Source organism: Sorghum bicolor, chromosome 1, assembly GCF_000003195.3.
Source record: "Sorghum bicolor cultivar BTx623 chromosome 1, Sorghum_bicolor_NCBIv3, whole genome shotgun sequence".
Lineage (NCBI taxonomy): Eukaryota > Viridiplantae > Streptophyta > Magnoliopsida > Poales > Poaceae > Sorghum > Sorghum bicolor.
The window spans coordinates 2,861,255-2,882,680 of record NC_012870.2 but is presented as its reverse complement, the minus strand read 5'-3'; the positions used below and the strand labels follow the sequence as shown (position 1 = coordinate 2,882,680).

Sequence of the window (21,426 nt, the reverse complement as noted above, 5' to 3'; positions counted from 1 at the left end):
CGACTCGTTGTTTGGGTCTGAGTGCTTTACCCTTCGACTTAGGCCTTGTACAATTGCCGAAAGCTGTAGCACTTTCGTTTGTTTATAATAAATATTGTCTAATTATAGACTAACTAGATTCAAAAAATTATCTCGTGATTTAAAGATAAACTGTATAATTATTTTCTATTTTTAACTATATTTAATGCTCCATACATATGACGCAAAATTTAATATCATAGAGGAATCTTGAAAAAATTTTAATTTTGAGGTAAACTAAACAATACCTTACTATATGCTAAAAGGAACCACGAACCAGACCCATCTACCACCGGGCTCCATTGAGAACCCAGCTAGTTAACAAATCGTCTTGTGCATTTCATTGAAGAAACAAAAGCTGGGAGGAAATGCTTGTTGCTTCTGAAGCATCAAGCACCTACAGTAACGCACCTTAGCTATTCAGAAAGTAGCATCAATTCAATGGTTACAAACTTGCGATGCCATCAAGGTCTTCCTTGAAATGTCTATTTGCGAGGCGAGGTTAATTATCTAGAAACAGTCTAGCCGAGTAAAGTATCCTGTTGGAAAGTTATATTAATCTACTGTTGTTGGGACAGATTTAAGCTACTTAGGAACAACATGAACCATGAGACTAGTAGGTGTGCAGTTAGAAAACAAGGCATAAGCGTGATAAGAAGTTAGAAAACAGGTTTGAAATGGATCCAAGCTGGTCTGAGTACACTAGTACAGACGCATGCGGCTGAAAACCCATTTCTACTGGCGTTTTTCAGCACCGCCTGCGCTGGAGGCTAGTAGAAATGGGATATTTCTACAGGCGGTAACTAAAAACCGCCTTTGGAAATGCATTTCTACTGGCGGTTCAGTTATGCCAACCGCCTGTAGAAATATTTTTCCAAAAAATAGGAAATCGGTTTTTAAAAATAGGAAAAAAAGATTTTAATATAAGGAAGGATCATCGGCTATTCGCCCGCAAGTCGCGCTTTCTACTGGCTTTTTTTTCGTGTAAAATCGCGTGTTTCGCGGCCGGTGTGATTCGAACCTGCGATCTTGCCCTTGCGCGTAGCCTCCTCTACCGCTCCACCTATCACTCACTTGTGTCTATATAAGAGTTTAGTTCCCCACATATTATCCCAAACCGAGCATATATTGATTATTTGAGGCCCTAAACGGATTCCAATGGAAAAGTTGTCAACTACAAAGTTTCATAACTTTTTAAGATCTACAACTTTTATATTGGAAGTTTTTCCATCTGAGGTCATTTACAAAATTTGAATTTCAAATTTAAAAAATTCAAACGTAGTTTTCGACGACAAGATGATGTCAAATGAAAAAATTATCAACTACAAAGTTTCATAACTTTTCGAGATCTACAACTTTCATGTTGACAGTTTTTTCAAACAAGATCATTTGAAAAACTCAAAAAATTTAATTTCAAATTATTTCTACAGACGATTTTCTTAACAAACCGCCTGTAGAAATATGATTTGTACAGGCAGTTTCTTAGGAGAACCGCCTGTAGAAATACATGATTTCTACAGGCGATTTTGTTAGAAAAACCGCCTGTAGAAATATGATTTTTAGTGGCGGTTCCTTAGGACAACCGCCTGTAGAAATGCATGATTTCTACTGGCGGTTCTGTTAGGAAAACCGCCTGTGAAAATGCATCTTCACAGACGGTTCGTAGTTTTGACACCGCTCTTTTTACACCACAGGCGCGTGATAACTACAACCGCCTGTAGTATAAAAAAGAGACGTCGGCGTTGTACTCTTTTCTACTAGTGGTAGTAGCTGCAGTTTGGTTTGGTTTTAAATTAGTGTTTTAGTTTAATTTGGGTCAATGAACACAAATGGAGGGTATGGTGTACTCCTGCACATAACCTCAGCGAATTGGTCTGGCGCAGTTTTGAAATTTATGAAAGACCATTTCCAACTCATTATGTAGGATCCATGAATCAACCCATGCCACATTTCTCCCGATGACATTCATGACGGTAAAAAGTGGATGATCCATTCTCAAACTATCACAACATGTACAATAATTCACATACCGAAGTTGTTGTAATGACCGAGAGAGGGTGAATTGGCTCTAACAAACTAAGGTGACAATCTTGATCCATGCAACCTCTAAACCCCTATAGCAGATAGCACATTGGGTCCTTAGTTTTTCTTCGAAGACAAACTATTGACTCAACCAACATATAGATAGCAGGTGTGAAATATATGCTAAGCACACTAACATGAATTATAGTTCTCACACAAAAAGGTTGCAAGCATGAGAGAGAGCAAGTAAAAAAACAAGACAAAGAGACAACTTGGTTTTCCCCATGATCTCGAGTTATTGTCACAACCTCTCTACTCCACATTGGAGCACCATAGGAGTCTAAAAAACTTAGGTTAAGCTACTATCTCCACTTAGCTCAAAAAGTTCAAGCTCGAGCACCATTAGCTAATACTCAAGGCTAAAACTTAAAGCTCATTTTTGGGCTTGGGTGTCTCTTCAAATACTTCACTATATTCTCTATAGGTGATGATAACGATGAGTTGCAAGAGCAACTTCTAATTAGTCAAGGGTAGCACTTATATAGAGGGTTGGATGGCAAGAAACGAGCTGATCTTTAGAGGAATTGGCTCAAACCGAGAAGATTGCATCCGAATGTTCTTCAAAGAGATTAACCTGCTCCATTATAGGTTGAGACAGGACCAGCACGACAGTTATGATTCATGAAAGCAAACTCTAGCCTTGTTAGCTGCTTAATGCAGATCTTTTTCATTTCTTTCTTTGTCCCTTAATTTCCGTCTCTCTTTTATGGACCTCTCTTTTTCCCGTTCCTTATAACTGCTTTGTAACTTTGTAACTTTAGTCATTTTAATAATTTAACTGTAGGAGCCCTGGCTTCTCCAGATTCTTCTTCTTAAAGAAAAAAGAGGTTACTTGCCATTCAAAAAAAATCTAGCAAACACAAACATCAACAGATTGTCCACACCAGATCGTACGTGACGTTGTTCTAGTTGATTCTTTTTTTTTTAAAGTAATCTAGTGGGCAAGGAGCCCCCGCAGGCAATTTATTGAGAAATAATAAAGCAGTTTACAGGTTTAAAAAAAGAGACACTAGGTGCGTAAAATTAAGAAACAAAGAAAGACACAAAGAAAATGAAGCTAAGGCTGCTATCAATTACAGGTTTTGAATCCATTGATCACAGAGCATAGATAGTTCTGGCTTCACCCTTAGGGAGACCAGCTTCATTTCTTTGAAGAAAGAAGATTTGCAATCTTAAACAGAGACTTGGTTGTGATTGAAGATCAGCTCATTTCTGGCCTTCCAAATGGTCCAACTCATTAGAATGATGGCTACCATAAAAAATTGGTTTTCTAGCTGAATTTTGAAGGCTTCAATGTTCTGAAAAGAGTCGCCTGTGTTTGCCGTTGTTCTAGTTGATTCTTGTACTAGAATATTTGCATTATATGATATGTCAATGGGTCAAACTGTCTTACTGGACCATATTGTGTACAACAGGTCACAAAAGCCCAGGTTGCAGGTTGGCTCACCGGATGGAGGGTCACACAGTCGTGTGCTGGATCATATTTTGCGCCATACATCGATCAATTATCACATTACGACTAAGTCATCAATTCCCCGGTGTTCAACAAATTAAAGAAATCTTGCATAGGAGTACGGTTCCACAGACGTAAGAGTTTGCTGTTTTTGTTTTTGGTTTCTGATTAGACGCACACGCACCTGGTCAGGTCAGGTCAGGTGAGGTGTATTAGGCTCACTGGTTCAGCACAGAAGCCTAGCACGCAAGATTACAAGTTCAGAGCATTGCAGATCTGTGCTGGGTACACCGATCGATCAGCGCACAGAAACAAACAGAAGCCGGAGTTTCACTGTAACACGTGTGCGCCCCCTTTGACCCGTACAGTATCAGAATCCCGAGGCCTAGCACTAGCAGCAGTAGGGTAGCTGCTCCGTGGCGTTCACGGACTAGCTAGTCTGATCTGAGTCATTCGAGACCCGATTAATTTAATTAAACCCGCGCGCGATATGATGCCGCTTGCATTGCAGGCTTCATTTTATGCTGAAAAACAAATGTGTGCAGCTATCTGTGTTTCATCCGAGATTGAGAGGTACTTCGTAGCATTTTTTTTTTTAAAAAAAAATGCCGTCCGTGGAGGACGGTGTCCCCGGTTTGGGCAGCACGCACGCAGGAAACGATAAATTTTGCATCGATTCAGATATGTACGAGAAAATTTAAGTATAAAACGAAGGGCAGTCGGCAGGGGGAGGAGCAAATGCATGCTCCTCTGCCAGAGTACAGAACATTGAAATTTTGGGGGGCAGGGAACATTGGATTTCAATTAATTAATATTATCATATCATCCGGTACTGTGCTAGTCGTAGTACAGAAATACATTCAAAACACTCACGAGAAGAACAAGCAGGGCCACCAGGCTACGTGCTGCCGACGGTACACACATTAATTTCTTTCTTTGTTTTTTGTTTTTGTTGTTTTTGCGAGGAACAGGAGGGGTGTGTCGTCGTTGTCAACTTGTCATTGCAGCTGCATGGGGCGTCCGGTGGCGTAGAAGATCCGGCCCGGCGCCGGGCCCCCTACCCTACCTACATGTCCTGAAATGGCAGTCATCAAGGCATGTCAACCGGACTGGAAAGGTGGTGAGGCTTTTGCCTCTGGAAACCCGCTCGCCGCTCTTGTATTCTTGTGCGATGTGATGCATGGTCACTTGTACTCCTACACTCCTACTCCTACGTAGTAGGACTGTGCAAGCCGGAGCTTCGCTGCACGCGGCTCGCTTGCTCAAATGAAAACAAGTCCATGCAAAAATAATTCCATGATCGACAGTGCTAAACAAATGCACCACGGAAAAGGTTGGTTGAGAATGGGTGTCTTTCTTTTGAGACGAAAAAGTTTTGGCCAAATTCTTACATTTGTCATAGTTTTGAATTTTGAGAATGGTTGTCTAATTTGAGCTTACATTATTTATGATGGTTTTAAGAAGAGTAACCAGCCCATTTCAATTTCTCATACAACAAGTGGGTGTTCCAAGACTTACCACAACAGTTATACTACACTCGTGGTCTTGTGTGCTACACTACATGGGAGGCACCGAGGCATCAGGATCATATTTCATTCTTGTATGCATAGGGGGCACTCCTTATGCCTATTTTTATTTCTTAATGATAGACTAATATCCTTATCCCATGAGTAATATACTAGTATTATGTAAATGCATGCGGTACCAAATAATGGATACTACATACTCTATCGTCTCATATTTCCTTGGTTTTGATAATAATAATATATTCTTGAATGAATGAATGAATGAATTGTGCGGCATGCAGGAGATAGGTGGTGGACATGCTCTTGAATCCAGTTAGGTCAGCATTTACTCACCCTCTGTACGATAGCAAGTTAAACCCGGTCGTGCCCATCACTTGCAAGCTTGCATGCATGAAGACTAAGCACAACCACACCTCATCACTTGCACGGATATAGTAAAGTAATCATGGAGCCAGCAGGAGGAGATACCTCGGCCGCAGGAGCAGGAGCAGGACACTGCTGCAATGCACTGGTGATGTCCTGATCTGAAGCAAAGCTAGCTAGCTTTGCTAGGACATGTCCGTATGCCAGACGAGACTACTACGACCTCTCACCTGCATCATATATCGCAACATGAAAAACAAGTAGAGGAGGCAGACGCCAAGATCAGGTTATTCATCGATCGGCCGGTGGCAGCGACGGGCGTGTGGCAATTTAATTGGTAAGAACAAGCCGTGGAGCTCAGGATAGATAGCGCTTCAGATTGATAGACAGAACCAACCTTGAGAAAGAGAAAGAGATGAGCAGATTCAGAGATTCACATGCATCTCGCTCTGCTGCCTCTCTCTCTCTTTCTCCTCATGGCTAGCTCCAATCTATGTGTTTTCCTAGGCGCTATCCCTCCTGAGCTTCAAGGATTGTTCCATACCCTTCATTCCTTCCCCTCTCGATCAGATCCTCGTCAGTTCGTGGAGTATGTATGTATCTTAGCTATCTAATTAAGTTCTACCTGGGTTCTTTTCATGTGGAGGAAAACAAGACCAAGCAGCAGCAATGGCGGCCACTTGAGAAGAAGAAGGGTGCAAGAACAATATGTATATATCATGGCGAGAGAGAGAGAGAGAGAGAGAGAGAGAGAGAGAGAGAGAGAGAGAGTGTGTGTGAGAGAGAGAGAGAGAGAGAGCAAGAAGGTTAGAGAGCACTAGCTCAGAGATGGAGTGAGCTAGGTAGTGCTGGAAAGGAAGTGAAGATGGAATGGACCCAAGTGCCCTGCCCTATTTATAGTGAGAACTGAGAAGAAGATCAATCACAGGACTCTCTCTCTCTCTCTCTCTCTCTCTGATGAACGAACTGTGGAGTGAGACAACTGTCACGCTAGCTGAGGCATGGGGGAGGGAAACGGGGGAGATAGAGAGAGACGAGACGGACCTCTCCGGTGTTTCTACTCCAAAGCCACACTACCCTTGCTTTCAGCTGAAGCGAGCATGCAAGAGGCCGAGGCAGAACCAGTTGCCACACTGCTACACTATGACCATGGCCGGCCCCTTCTCCCCTGCCAACGCTAGCATGCGGCATGCATCTGCATGGCCACCTGGGTGTGGTGGTGGTGGTGGTGGCCATGGCCGCGCCTTGCATAGTTGCAATGAGCGAGCATGCATGCATATGCAGCTTCTTCATGGCTCCTGCCCTAATAAAGCGCGGTGTCACTGCTCTCTGCCACCACACGTCGTCCTCGCCTCGTCGCCTGCTGCTTTCTTTTCTTTTCTCCATCCATGCATGCATGGATGTACCACACCGCGTATCAATAGCAAGATGACACATGCTAGAGACAAGGGTATTCGCCATGAATGGATCCATCCATCCATCGTCAATGAATGGAATGGAAAAGGAAAAAAAAACACATCTCGGTACAGTGCTAGTGCACTACTCTAGCTGCTGCTTGCACTCTCTGCACGTAAGATATCTGACAGCAGATAATCTGCGAGATATTTCTGACACTAAATCATTCCCATCAGTGTAAATCCCTGTGCCCTAGCTGCTCCGTTTACATGGTTCAATTCCTGATACTCTATTTTTACTGCTACTAGCAGTTACCATCACTACTGTTGTATGCGAGTGGTGAATAACATTATATTATATACAGTACTACTATATTTGTGTTGTCATGCATGTTGATAACACGAACATGTATGCTGGGGTACGTCTCGGTGTTCTGAGGATGCGATCGATGATGTGGGAAAAAAAAGATATATATACAAAGAAATCTGGTGATTAGACAGCAGAGATAGAGATAGGTAGCTTTAATTTATGTAGTCAGGTAGTATCATGGATCTAGCTTTTGGTTTTATCTGCCCATGCATGATGTGAGAAGGCCTTTGCATGCTTGACTAGCTTGTGCGTAGTCAAAAATTATACTGCATGCCAGCAAGCTAGACAAAAGCTTGTGAATGTTATGCTCAAGCTCAAGCGATCATTCAATCGTCTATTCACTCCTAACAGTGTTCAGGTTGTGGAAAGGTATAGGGTTGTTTCTGTGTGTGCAGGGACTGAACTCACACCATAAGTTAAAGCAAACACTATTCCGATCCATCCATCCATCAAAAGCTCGACGATGATATGATTTAACTAATCGCAGTAAGTCAGTCACAGAGTAGTTGTGGTAATAAATGAGAGAAAAAAAAAGAAGTTATTTTTTGAACTCGGGGAAGAGTAAGAAAATAGTACTGGAAGGCTATTTTTTGAACAAGCTAGCAGCATCACATCTATCTATCCAGCTAGCCTCACTGTAGTATTTCGACAGCGCATTCAAATCGATACATAGATGTGCCAAAATCATGTTCATCAATGTAGCATTCACGAAAAAATCAGTGAATGTTTGTTGGGCAGCCATAAGAAAGGCTGGGCCCCACTGGGCTGCTTCAGAACATATATAGCGAGCTACAGGGCCTGCGGCACGCGTAGTATGTGTGTGCACTCCATCAGTAGTTCAGTAGTACACCCGTCAAGTACGGAGTATGGCGTATTCAATTTCGTACTGGGCATGTTTTTCTGTCTGTCTGAATAACTTTCGTCCTGCTATTCATCATACTGTATCATCGAGCAATCTGTTTCTGATATGCTTAATTTTAGCCCCAATTTCTGAAAAATCGATCTATTTTGCTTCCTGATACTCCCTTCGTCTTCTCGTTCTCACTTCATGAGAACGTTGACCAAATATATAAGAAAAAATAATTATTTATAGATCATTAAAACTATATTTTTTTATAATACACTTATTTAGTGATATAAATATTGTTATATTTTTTTATAACCTAGTTAAATTTAAGAGAATTTGATCAACACAAATATCATAGCGACATTTAGAAAACAGAGATAGTAGATTCATAGATTTGATTTGCCGATCGATTGGCTCCATCGGAGTGCAGCGCAAGAGCTGAATAGTTTATATTCAAAAGAAATACCCCCTCCGGGAAAAATATTACCTCTTGTTCTTGATTTATTTTCTCTGGTTAAGGTGCAATTTGACCGATATCTTTTCAAAGGTATAGCTACATTCCACTAGCTGAAATTAATTTGAAGATATATCAAAGTAGCTACTAAATGTATTACATTTGAATTTTCATTTGCCGTACCGATAAGACATTTTGGCCCAAATCCTTACTAGTTGACTCCACCAATGCCAAAATGCAAAAAAAAAACACCCTGTGCATCTACTGAGTCCTCTCCACCCGTTGAGGACCTCTTCGGAATGACTGAGTTTAGAATCACATGAGTATGAAAAATGTAGAAATAGAATATTAATGCCATAACATCTTAAATCTTATACATGCATTGAGAAACTCACGGGAAACTGTAAGCAGATTAAACGTTAGGATGGAGCAAAAACACAAGAGAACTAGGAGTATGTGAGAGAGAACGATTCGAAAAAAAAAACTTTCCATGAGTTTAAAACTTTTTGTAGAATTCCTCCAAAGTTCTTAAATAAGCCTTCTATAAAAATTTTATAAGATTATTTGTTCCAAAGGGGTTGATAGAAAAATTTCCAATAGGATTTCCATCCTCTAGAATTCCAACTGTATGGAGGTGGAGGGCTGGAGGCACTCTACAAGCCACATGCTAGCTAGCGTTAGGCCCTGTTTAGTTCAACAAAAAAATCAAAAAGTTTTCAAGATTCTCCGTCACATCGAATCTTGTGGCACATGCATGAAACACTAAATATAGACGAAAACAAAAATTAATTGAACAGTTGCCTGTAAATCGCAAGACGAATCTTTAGATCCTAATTAGTCTATGATTGGACAATATTTGCCACAAACAAATGAAAATACTATAATGTCAAAATCCAAAAACTTTTCACAACTAAACAAGGCCTTAGTAAAGTTTGTTCATGTGTGAATTTTACAGATGACTGAAATTAATTTCGTGTTGCTAATAGACGCATGTCGTATCTGCCTATATCTTAGAGTTATAGTTTAATGGACAAGGTTGTTCGGCTCACGATCGAGTTTAATTTTGTCTTAAGCTTGGGCTTGCCATCTTGGTACATTTATAGGCCTTGTTTAGTTACCAGAAAATTTTGCAAAATTTTTTAGATTCTCCGTCACATCAAATCTTTAGATACATACATGAAGTATTAAATATAGATGAAAATAAAAACTAATTGTACAGTTTGATCGGAATTGATGAGACGAATCTTTTGAGTCTAGTTAGTACATGTTTGGATAATATTTGTCAAATACAAACGAAAATAGTACTATTCCTATTTTGCAAAAAATTTTAGAACTAAACAAGGCCATAATTTGCATCAGTCTTGAAAGAAAGCCTCTAGTCTCAATGCATAGTTTATGGCACCGTTACCAAGACTCTAAAGTAGGTAATCGAGCCAAATGAGTTTCATGAGGATAAAAGTCTTCTCTTATCTGATGAAATTTCTTCATTTAATGACCCTGTCAAGTTAGCAATTTTGCTTACGTGTCACACTATTTAATATGTATGACACTCTCATAAAATATATATTGAGACTAGCCTGAGACGAGATAACACAATGCAAATAGCGTAGGAAGCCTCAAGCTTTTTTGACGGGCCCACTGTGGTGGTTGACTTGCGACAAACCCTAGTATCGCTATTTGTAAGAAAATGTATTAATTATGAGGTAGAATCTTAAAATCTTATCGAGTGCACAAGCTCACAAACATAGCCAATTGGTGGAAATGACCCTGTACTCCTACTTGATTTCGAAAGAGAAGAGACAAGTCTTTATCGAAATATCCATTTACATAATGTAGAACCAGTAGAAAGAACGGGACAGTCAATCTTCAATAAAAAACATTCTGCTTTCATTCAGAGACTGAACGAACTAAGGAAGAGCAAAACAGAACAGAAGGATCCTAGACATGTCCAAAAGTCTTTCTAAAACACACTCTCTAAATCATCGTTTAGAGAGTCATTCGTATAAAAATCACTTTAAATATCTTTACATTCCCAAGAGTTTTTCTATATCTTATTTACACTACAAAAGTCATTCTCGTTTTTTTAATAGAAGATGACTACATTTGGATAACTAAACAAAAAAAATGTTAGAGGTTTTTTTTCATCAAAATCTCTATTTTTAGTAACTAAAAATATATAGATAAAATAACTTATAATTTAGAACAGAAATATAGTATAATATATCATGAGAAAATGAAATGGAAACTTTTGAGGAGGCAGAGTTTATTATGTTTGAAAAACAAAAATCTAAAATAACTTACAATTTAGAACAGAAAGAGGTATATAATATATGATGATGAAAATGAAATAGAAAGGAATGGGAAGTTTTCGGTGGTTAACTACCATTGGGAGGATAGTTATTACTACATGTTACTACCACTAGTTATCACTCAGGGAGGAGGACGTACGCATCCATCCATCCATCCATCAAGACACATGTGGGGGATGCTGGGGGTCTGGGTGCGCCCCCGCCATATCTCCTGATCAGTCAGGGAGGGGCACCTCTTGATGGCAAGGTGTCAGCCCATCATCCCCAGCTTTCCGTGGGGAATTAACTGTGCTGCCGTGCTGTGTGCTCTCCTCTCTCTCTCTCCCTTTCCCTTCGCTCGTCGGTCGTGCGTGGCCGCACCCCCACCCCACCCGCATACAATACTGCATGCAGTTTCGGCTAATCACATCCGTGTCTCGCCTTTCCCCTGCACGCCTGCCTCAAGCCTTGCTACTACTGCTGCTACCTAGCTTTCGTTCCCCTGGTCAAACAATTCCCTTGAAAGAAGAAGCTGGTAGGAACAGTTAGCTATAGACCATCCCAACGGATGAATCGATCTGTATTATAGGAGGAGTACATAGTGTGTGCAAACAGTATATGATTGACGAAACTTTATAATCACCTAGTTACCTAAAGTTTAGTTGGAAGTAAAGCACTAACAGCAAGTTTAGGTGATGTACGCGCGCAGACAAGTGCACGAAATGCATCAGAACGATAAAGTTACTTTATTCTTTTGCGATGGTTGGTTGGTTTCAACAGCTTTTTAGTATATGCTATATCTTGCACAAAAACCGGTCAATCCACTGGCGTTTCACTGAGACATGCATCATCCAGCAGCACTTTTCACCGGATGGACCAGATTGGACATAAATCACACCCATGTGCCATTTAAACCCAAGGGATGGACGACTACGACGACTATGCTATCATGCTATGGAGCTCTCTGGGAGCGAGAAAGGAGAGCAATAATAGAAAAAGGCTGCAACCATGCAAGAAAGGTAGAGAGAGAGAGGGGGGAGGAATAGGTGGTGATTGAGAAGTTTATTTGATTGAAATTATCTATTGAATCTACGAGACATTCAACAATATTTTTTCTCTCATCCCAAATCAGCGAACAATATTTCTCTTTGGCACTGCCACTGCCATTGCACAGCCGCCACCACCACCACCACCACCAGAAAAACCTCATTCCCAAATCTATCCAAAAAATTATTGTAAATATTAATTTTTATGACACAAAATAAATACTAATAAATTAATCATAGAATATATTTACAATAGATTTATTTAGAAATAAAATACTGATATTTGTTTTTATAAAAGCATTTAAACTTAGAGATAATTGACTTAGTTCTCCTTTGGTTGATAGGGAATATGGAGGAAAAACATAGGATTTGAATTTGAAATCGTATAGGAATTTGTATTGTTCATGTCTTTGGCTCATAGACATGGAGTATAGAAAATTGTGTAGAAAATTTTTTATTGACTACTGTTTTAGAGGAAAACTATAAAAAAAAAGCATCCACTCAAACCTCTTAATAAAAGTTCTATGTTTTCTTAAGACCTATCGGAAGTGTCATTGCTTCAAACTTTCTTTGTTTTCTAATCTTTTGTTTTACAATTACTTCTAAATTCTTATTTCGCTTTTTATTTCTTTTTTTTGCTTTTGTGTGTTCAAGAGTGGCTTCTGTTTCTTTTGATACTAGGTCAACTCTAATTGCTCTCGTGCCTGCTATACTATGGCCCGATTAAGGAGGTGTACGGCAGTGCGTCTCTGAGGGGCTTCTCTGGAGGAGTGAGAGCCATTTTAGAGGAGCCAAAATTTATTTCTCTTCCAAAATGGCTTCAGCTTCCCAAATTTTCATTCTCATGCAAAAAAGTTTGGTTGGCTCCTCTAAATGAGCCGGGGAAGAGCTCTATCAAATAGGCCCTAAATTCAAACCTCACCCTGGTCTCAAACACTCAACACTGGATTCATGTAGCGTGTACTCCTACGCTGCAACTCATACCATATTGTATTGCAATTTGAATGATGCACTCTGTTTATACCTAAATAACACATAACGACATGTTTTTCAGCATTACTTAAGTACTTTGCAGCGGAGGGACAAGGCCAATAGATCTAGAAAAAAATAACTCTTATTCCAAACGAGGTCTCAAGGTTGTTGGTGCAAATCAGATGAGATTGCACTAGTTACAATATGAAGAGTTTCAAACTTTTTCCTACGAATCCATTTTCAACCTCAGGCCTTGTTTAGTTGGTAAAATCTTTTGATTTTAGATACTATAGTATTTTTGTTTATTTGATAATTATTGTGAACTAACTAGATTTAAAAGATTTCTCTTACAAATTATATATAAACTGTATAATTACTTTTTATTTTTATCTATATTTAATACTTTATGTATATGTAAAAATTTGATATTACGGAGAATCTTAAAAAGGCCAACCATTGAGCAGGTTGCAAAAGTGAGGGGTACGCCAACAAATACATATCGCTCGCTCTTCGATTTCAAGTGAACCTTCGTTTTTCACCTACGAATTCAGCGAACCTTTTAAGGGATTCACGCCTTGTTTAGGGGGGTGTTTGGGACTGCTTCACAGACTTCACCGTGGAGCAGCTACATAAAAAACTGGAGTTTGTGGAGTATCTCTTTAGTAGGTCTTACAACTCCACCCTGTTTCCTCGAACTGAGTGCGTGGAGCTGAAACTGTTTGGCTAAAAAACATGGAGCGGAGCTGAAAAATATGGAGCAGAGCAGTCTCAAACACCCTCTTAGTTTCCATAAAATTTTACAAAATTTTTCAGATTCTCCGTCACATCAAATTTTTAGACGCATACATGAAGTATTAAATATAAACAAAAATAAAAATTAATTGCATAGTTTACTTGGAATTGACGAGACGAATCTTTTAAGTCTAGTTAATCTATAATTGAATAATAATTATCAAATACAAACGAAAATACTACAGTATCGATTTTTTAAAATATTTTTGAAACTAAACAAGGCCTGAATCGCACGCACGTAGGAGTAGCCACCCAGCTGAACTGGTGGGCTTTCCGGGCCAGTTCCCCTGGGAACTTGTGCCTAGCCGTTGTGAATGGGGGTCGTGTTGACGGCTCGTGGGCTTTCGCGCCCACTGACACGCCCCTCCCCTCCTTCCGTACCCGGCGGAGTCCGGCGATCGGGGGCGCCCCGATTCTACCTCATCTCGTCGGTTGACGTCTTGACCAATATCTGCCTCCGTAAAATTATGTTTAACAATCGTCATCTAAAATATAAAATCCATTTATTCTTTGATAGTGTTATAGATAAAAGGTTCTATATTTAAATTCAGTCTTCTCCATCTAAAAGATCAAAACTCTCTACAAATGGATCTCGAGGAGACAGGATATCTAAATTTAAGCTATGTCTCTCTTAATACCCCAAATGAATCTTCTGTACGATTACTCTGTTGGAAGCTATACGTATTATGTTAAAAATTAATTTGGGTTTGAGTTTCCAAATGGGTCTGCTGTTGAAGATAGCCTAACAAGGTCTTATTTAGGGGCTGTGTAGATGCAGCCAAACAGCCAAAACTTTTTGAGAAATGAGTACTTTTTGGAAGAATGGATCTAAACAGGGGCTTGTAAAACTTGGCCATAAAGATTTGGAATTTGGGACCTTGGAGCCCCAAAACTGTGTAAACTTGCTTAGGGACCCGTGTCATGTGTCTTGTTGACCAAAAAATTTGGGAAGCATCTAAACACTTATTTGAATGTAAAGTTTACATCCAAAAGTTTTGGATGTAAAGATTTGGGATCTAAACAGGCCCTTAGATCTTGTTTAGTTTGCGAAAATTTTTGATTCGGCTACAGTAGCATTTTCGTTTGTATTTAGTAACTATTGTCCAATTGTGTACTAACTATGCTTAAAAGATTCATTTTGTAAAATACAGATAAACTGTATAATTAATTTTTTCTCTATATTTAGTGCTTTATGTATGTGTGTAAAGATTTGATGTGATGAAGAATCTTAAAACTTTTTAAAAACTAAATCAGACCTTATTTGAGCTGCACTCTTTTCGCTCAGAAGCTATTTTTTCATGGTTTTTAAGTCCTAAGCGGTGGGCAGGAGTGGCCGAGGGCCTAAGCGGGACGGAGGTTAAGCCAAGCCCAATATATAAGGTCCTATAAATATATAAGGTTCTATATCTTTAGCTATAGTTCATTAAAATTTAGGATTAACAAGAGGGTACAACGGCTCACCTGCAAAATTTTTGATCTCTTTCTTTGTAGAAGGTGAGGAGCTAAGCCAACAATGTTGTAGCCTTGCACATGACTTATAACGATCGTGACTTCTCCGTTTTGCACTTTGACACTTGGTGAGACGGCGAGACGTAGGCATGGAATGCCTATCAGATCACCATACGATCAGCATCACCAACGTTTAGACGTTCGAGTTCCAGAATCAAGAGACGACGTTCCAGACAACGGCGACAACTAGGCAGTTGACTAGCTGAGTTAAAGTCTTCTATCTTTCCGCCTTTTTTGTTATTTGTGAATCTTTATTCTGAATTAATTTATGTCTAAATTATATAGATACTAGATTTTTTTTCTTGTTTATTTTTTGTCTAGTATTTTGTACTCATATAGTTATGTTTTTCTTAGAAAATTAGTTCATATATTATAAGATTTTATGATCTACAGAGGCTGTCGCCATGAATTTATCAGAGGACCCTCCAAATCCTAAGACCCATGGTGTACATGAGTGCAATAACTTCTCTATCTCCTTCGACACCATTGAACAACTCCAAAAGTTTTTTTTCTCTTAAATTCTATCTGAATTAGCATTTGAAGAGTCATTTAAATTACTTTATATATCTTTTCATCAATTTTTTTTAATATATCTTTTCATCAATTTTTCTATGACTTGTACGTACTCGAGAGGCCACTTGGCTTCACCATTGACTATCGAGAGAAATCCGAAACATATGCCATCTAAGGCCAGTCTCAATACATAGTTTCATGACACAGTTGCCAAGACTATAAACTAGGTAACCGAGCCATATGAGTTTCATGCATTTCTCATCTGATGAAACTCCTTTATTTAATGACCCTGCCAACTCAGCAATTTGGCTTATGTGGCATCCTATTTAATGTGCATGACACTCTCATGAAACATGCATTGAGACTGGCCTAGGTGTCATTTCCTGACTCCTACTGTTGAAGATGCCCTGAGTTTATTTCCATAGAAGTAAGTTTCCTACTCTAGCGCACAGTAGTTAGGCTGTTTTGACTTAATCTACCAGATTACATTTTTTTAGACTGAAACGGAGCTAGGTAGCCGCACTAACGAAGAAAGCAAGTGATCATCCATCCACTCCTGCCATTTCAAAGTATGCAATCGACTCGAGCGTGGTCGCCCGCAGAGTATCCCGGCGGTCCCGGCGGCGAGCGGCATTCCCTGACAGGTTCGCCGGCCAGTGGCAGGCAGCAGCACGCACCAACCCTTTCCCCCTGGGCCATGTCTTTGTCCGACCTTTGGGAGACGCCGCACCAGGCTGCCAACTAATGCCAGTCACCACCAGCAGTCAGTGCCTGACGGGCACGCACACGCAGACGCCGCCCGCCCCCGCGAGCTTCAGATTCCTCGATCGCCGCCGTCTCGTCTCGTCCAGGCCGACGCCGGACGACAGTACAAGTACTGCGACTGCGCGGCTCGTAAATTCTAGCGCAGAGCCATGGCATGCAGCGCGCCGTAGGAGTACTCTGCTGCCTGTGCCCGTGCCCGTGCCCGTGCCCGTGCCCGCCCGCATGCAGCTGCAGCAGCGCCACTACCTACTCTGCAGCATCGTCAGTCCCAGGGAAAGCTAGCACTAGCTCCTCCTAGTCAGGAGGTTGAACACTTTCCCTTCACCGACTGGTGACCGATGGATCTCCTACGCAAAGCCGGTGGCCATTGCCCTCGCCAATGAACATGGCCTGGCCGCATGCGCAGCGCAGGCCAGCCTGGGCAGAAAAAGACTAGCTAGGGCTAGCTGCTCGTAATGAGACGGTGATTGCATTGCATGCGCTGCGCGCGCGCTGCCGTGCGGTCGTGCACCTGCAGGAACCTGAATCTCGAGCGCACGCCGCGCGCGCGGCACAAGTAGGAGGAGGAGGACTACTCACTACTCCTCCGTGTTAAAAAATGAGTGTACTCTACGTACTACACATTTGGCTTTACAAAATTTCAGTTAACATCTTTCACAGGTAAATAAAAAAGAGGACCACCAGAAAGGATGCAATTCTAGAATGTCCACGCGCCGGGCTTGTAAGTTCTGGCGCAGGAGCAGTGTTCATTCAAAACCACTTAATTTTAACTATTCTATCATTTTAAAATATTGAATACAGTATATGACATTAGATTCGCACTACATAGTGATGTAATATAGAGCCAACGGGAGGCTCCATCGGTCGGAGAGAGGAGAGCATGACCGAAATCTGGGGAGAAGAGACCGGAAGAGACAACGGGAGATACAAAAGAGAGAAAAAGATAAGGATGCCGACTTGAAGGGGAGACAAAGGTAAAACCCTAAAAGAAAATTTCGGGTTAGAGATTACTGCCACGGTTGTGGAAATATAACCCGGCAATGATACCTATCATTGCTAAGTTGTATTAATAACCAGTGATAATACTACTAGTTGGTTGTAAAAATGGAAAGCGATAGGGCATTTTGCTTATTATACTGATAGTGATACTGTATCAATGTTGGTTTCAAATTAAATTATCTAACTGTGATATGTTAGCAAGGATTGTCGTTTCTATAGTAGTAAAACCACAACCAAAATGGTGAAATGTTTCTAGTGTTTTTAAGTAGTACTAAAACACTACCACTAGTCATTAGCACATAGGAATCTTGACTAGGAGACATTTGATACGAAAAGTTTATATTAAATTTTGAATCTCACTTCACTAGGAGAGTAGAAAATTCTGGTTGTGAATGTCTTGTGTAAATATGAATGCATACTTGTTTCTTTAGAAGTAGTATGTTTGAAATTTTAAATTCTCTCGAAATAGATGTAACAAAAAGAATTGGAAGGGAGCATAGTTCACCTAAAGTAGGTTTTGTTAGGCCTTGTTTAGTTTGCAAAAAGAAAAGTTTCTGGGTACTCTAGCACATTTCTAACTATAGCAACTAGTATCGAATGATGAACTAATTTGGCTTAAAAATTCATCTTGCAAAATACATGCAAACTGTGTAAAATTAGTTATTTCTTAATCTATATGTAATGCTCCATGCACGTATCCAAACATTCGCTGGGGCAAAAAGTTTTTTTGTACAAACTAAACAAAGCCTTAGACCAGTCTTAATGGGAGTTTGAAGTGAGTTTCATTTATATTAAGTAGGTTGCTACATAGGTATTTTTAATGACATGACAGTGTATCTAAGAAGAGAGAAAAAAAATGAGTTTGATCTAGTTGAAACTCTCTTGGTACAGTTACCAACTCTATAAAGAATCATGAAATTAAATGTTTTTGAAACTATAGAATCAAACTCTCCATTAAAAATGGATATTTTGTATAGATTTCATTTTATTTTATATGACATTAGAGTTTTGAAGACAACATGATGAAATTTAGGCCTTGTTTAGTTCCGAAAAAATTTCGAATTCCGGCACTGAAGCATTTTTGTTTGTATTTGACAAATATTATCTAATCATGGACTAACTAGTCTCAAAAAATTCATCTCGTGATTTACAAGCAAACTGTGTAATTAGTTTTTATTTTCGTCTATATCTAATACTTCATACATGTGCTCTAAGATTTGATGTGATGAGGAATCTTGAAAAGTTTTTGGTTTTCGAGGTGACAAGGCCTTAGCATTGAGACTACCTTAGCTACAAGCATACAAGCAGCCAAGCCATTAGGGCACTCACAATGCAAGACTTTATCACAGAGTTCAAGACACTTAATTATATATTATTTATGGTCTTTTGCTGATGTGGCAGCATATTTATTGAAGAAAGAGGTAGAAAAAAATAAGACTCTAAGTCTAAGGTAATAAATAACTTTAGACTCTATGATACGTGTGCTCTCGAACACTGAGCTTGCAATGCCAATATACCCTGTTTAGTTCCCACCCAAAAACTTTTTCATCCATCCCATCGAAGCTTTGGACACATGCATGAAATATTAAATGTACATAAAAAATAAACTAATTACACAGTTTGGTTGAAAATCATGAGACGAATCTTTTAAGCCTAGTTACTCCATAATTAGCCTTAAGTGCTACAGTAACGCACATGTGTTAATGACAGATTAATTATGCTTAATAGATTTGTCTTGCAGTTTCCTGACGAGCTATGTAATTTGTTTTTTATTAGTTTCCAAAAAACCCCTCCCGACATCTTTCCGACATATCCGATGTGACACCCAAAAAATTTTCATTAGCAATCTAAGGCCCTATTTAGATTGGAAATAAAAATTTTTTGTGTGTCACATCGGATATGTCGGGAGGGGTTTTTAGAAACTAATAAAAAAAAATTACATAGCTCGTTAGTAAACTGCAAGACAAATCTATTAAGTATAATTAATCTATCATTAGCACATGTGGGTTACTGTAGCACTTAAAGCTAATCATGGAGTAACTAGGCTTAAAAGATTCGTCTCGCGATTTTCAACCAAACTGTGTAATTAGTTTATTTTTTTTATGTACATTTAATGTTTCATACACGTGTCATAGATTCGATGTGATGGATGAAAATTTTTTAGGTGGTGAACTAAACCGTGCCTAAATAGGGGCGTGCAAGCTATATGGCCGTCGCATGAATATACGAGCCCTTGTCTAGCCTCTACTCCGTACTCCGTAGCCCACTGCACATTGCTTGCATAGTTGCATGGAGCATGGTTATTGGAGCCATGGCCTCTGACTGTGGCAACTTCGATGCTGCATGGAGCCGCCAAACTCGCCAGGATTACTGACTCCCATGCCTCCAGGTTTCAGCAGCTGGACTTGTTGCATGTTCCTGGTGCACTTGGAGTTTCTTTTAAATTCTCAAACCCAAACATCTTGCAGTGACGTTGATCTGAAAAAAGAAATAGTAATACTGAAGGGGTTGATTCAAGCGCAAGCAATGGTTGGATAGATTGCCTTGTAATCTAATCCGCCTTATTATATTAATCTAATTATTACTGCTCCCTCATATCTAGAACACCTCGGACCCTAGAGCAGATGCTGTCTCGGTATCAGATGATGGTGTTCTACATCCGGTGAACACTCGGTCACCTGCCCTATCCGATACATGTTCCGTACAGTACACGTCTTTGGGCACAGTGCCGTCACAAAATTGACAAAGAAAAAAAAATACCATTCTCAAATTTGTACTGTCATACTCCTTTAACTTTTTCAAAATTCAAACCTTGCTCATTGTTCGATATACTTCTTTTTCTTTTGACACGGGATGCAATAGGGGCATTTCTGTGGGCTGTGGGCTTTCCTTATGAGATGGCACTTCTCCAGTAGGCTGGGCGGCCCACCCAGCTGGGTACGTGCGATTTGTGTGTGGTGACACGGCGATGCCCATTTGTGACACCTACCTGCAAAGTGCAAAGGCCAAAACTCATATGGGCTAAACGGGCATATTTTTGCATTGTCTGTTTCGCACGTCGCCACAAGGAGAAAAGTGATGTTCGGCCTCTGCCTCCCATGCCTCGCCTTATATCTGAGGCCTTGTTTAGTTTGCAAAAAAAATCAGTTTTTGGCTATTATAGCACTTTCGTTTTTATTTGACAAACATTGTCCAATTATGAAGTAACTAGGCTCAAAAGATTCATCTCACAAATTATAGATAAACTGTGCAATTAGTTTTTATTTTCATCTATATATAATTCTCCATGCATACGACCAAAGATTCGATGTGGTGAGGAATCTTGAAAATTTTTGCGAACTAAACAAGGCCTGAATCTCTCTCTCTCTCTTTTTAAAAGAAAGAACTGAATCTTGTTTCGGCCTCTGCATGAGTAACGGGCCAACCAAACATCTCTGAAGAGTATCTTTTTACTTTTGAGCTTTAGCATGTCTGCTCTCCTTCTTAGCATCAAGCCTATGGCGGCCAATAGTAGGCGACCCAAAAATAACCTGCAAATAAAGTATCTTGATTTCCTGAAAAACCATGCTATTTCCGAGTCAATCAAATCGGCCATATGATTGAACATACTTCCGCACAAACTTGCCAACCCAAACAGGGGTCTACCGAGATTGTAATTTGTAACCAAGGACCAAAAAAAAACGGCTGTATTTTTTTGTGATAAATCGCTGGTAATACCCGTGCTAATCACATGATAGACGAAAGAGAGATGTTGGATTATTTCTTTATTATTGGTACAAAAATGGCTACTCTTAAGTCTCAATACCTCTCCAATTTCTCTCAACCATGGTTCACAAAAACAGTCATTTAGTCCATTTATATACCATTTAAATGTTACATAGTGGTATACCATTTCTGTTTAATCGGCCTTTATCATATTCAAACGAGCATTTTTTTGGTTTAGGTAGTTGTTTAGACAAAATAACGAGTGACCGACCTTTTTTTGTGTTTAGGATAATACCGCTTTTAACAAGGTTCTTTTCATTTTAAATTATA

At 39.7% G+C, this 21,426-nt stretch overlaps 1 long non-coding RNA gene across 1 annotated transcript; it reads right to left on the bottom strand.

The window, feature by feature from the left end:
• Positions 4,347–6,679, bottom strand: LOC110431863. The gene is made up of 2 exons (XR_002449329.1): positions 6,487–6,679; positions 4,347–5,672 (listed from the first exon to the last, which is right to left on the bottom strand). It is a non-coding gene; the product is annotated as an uncharacterized LOC110431863 (long non-coding RNA).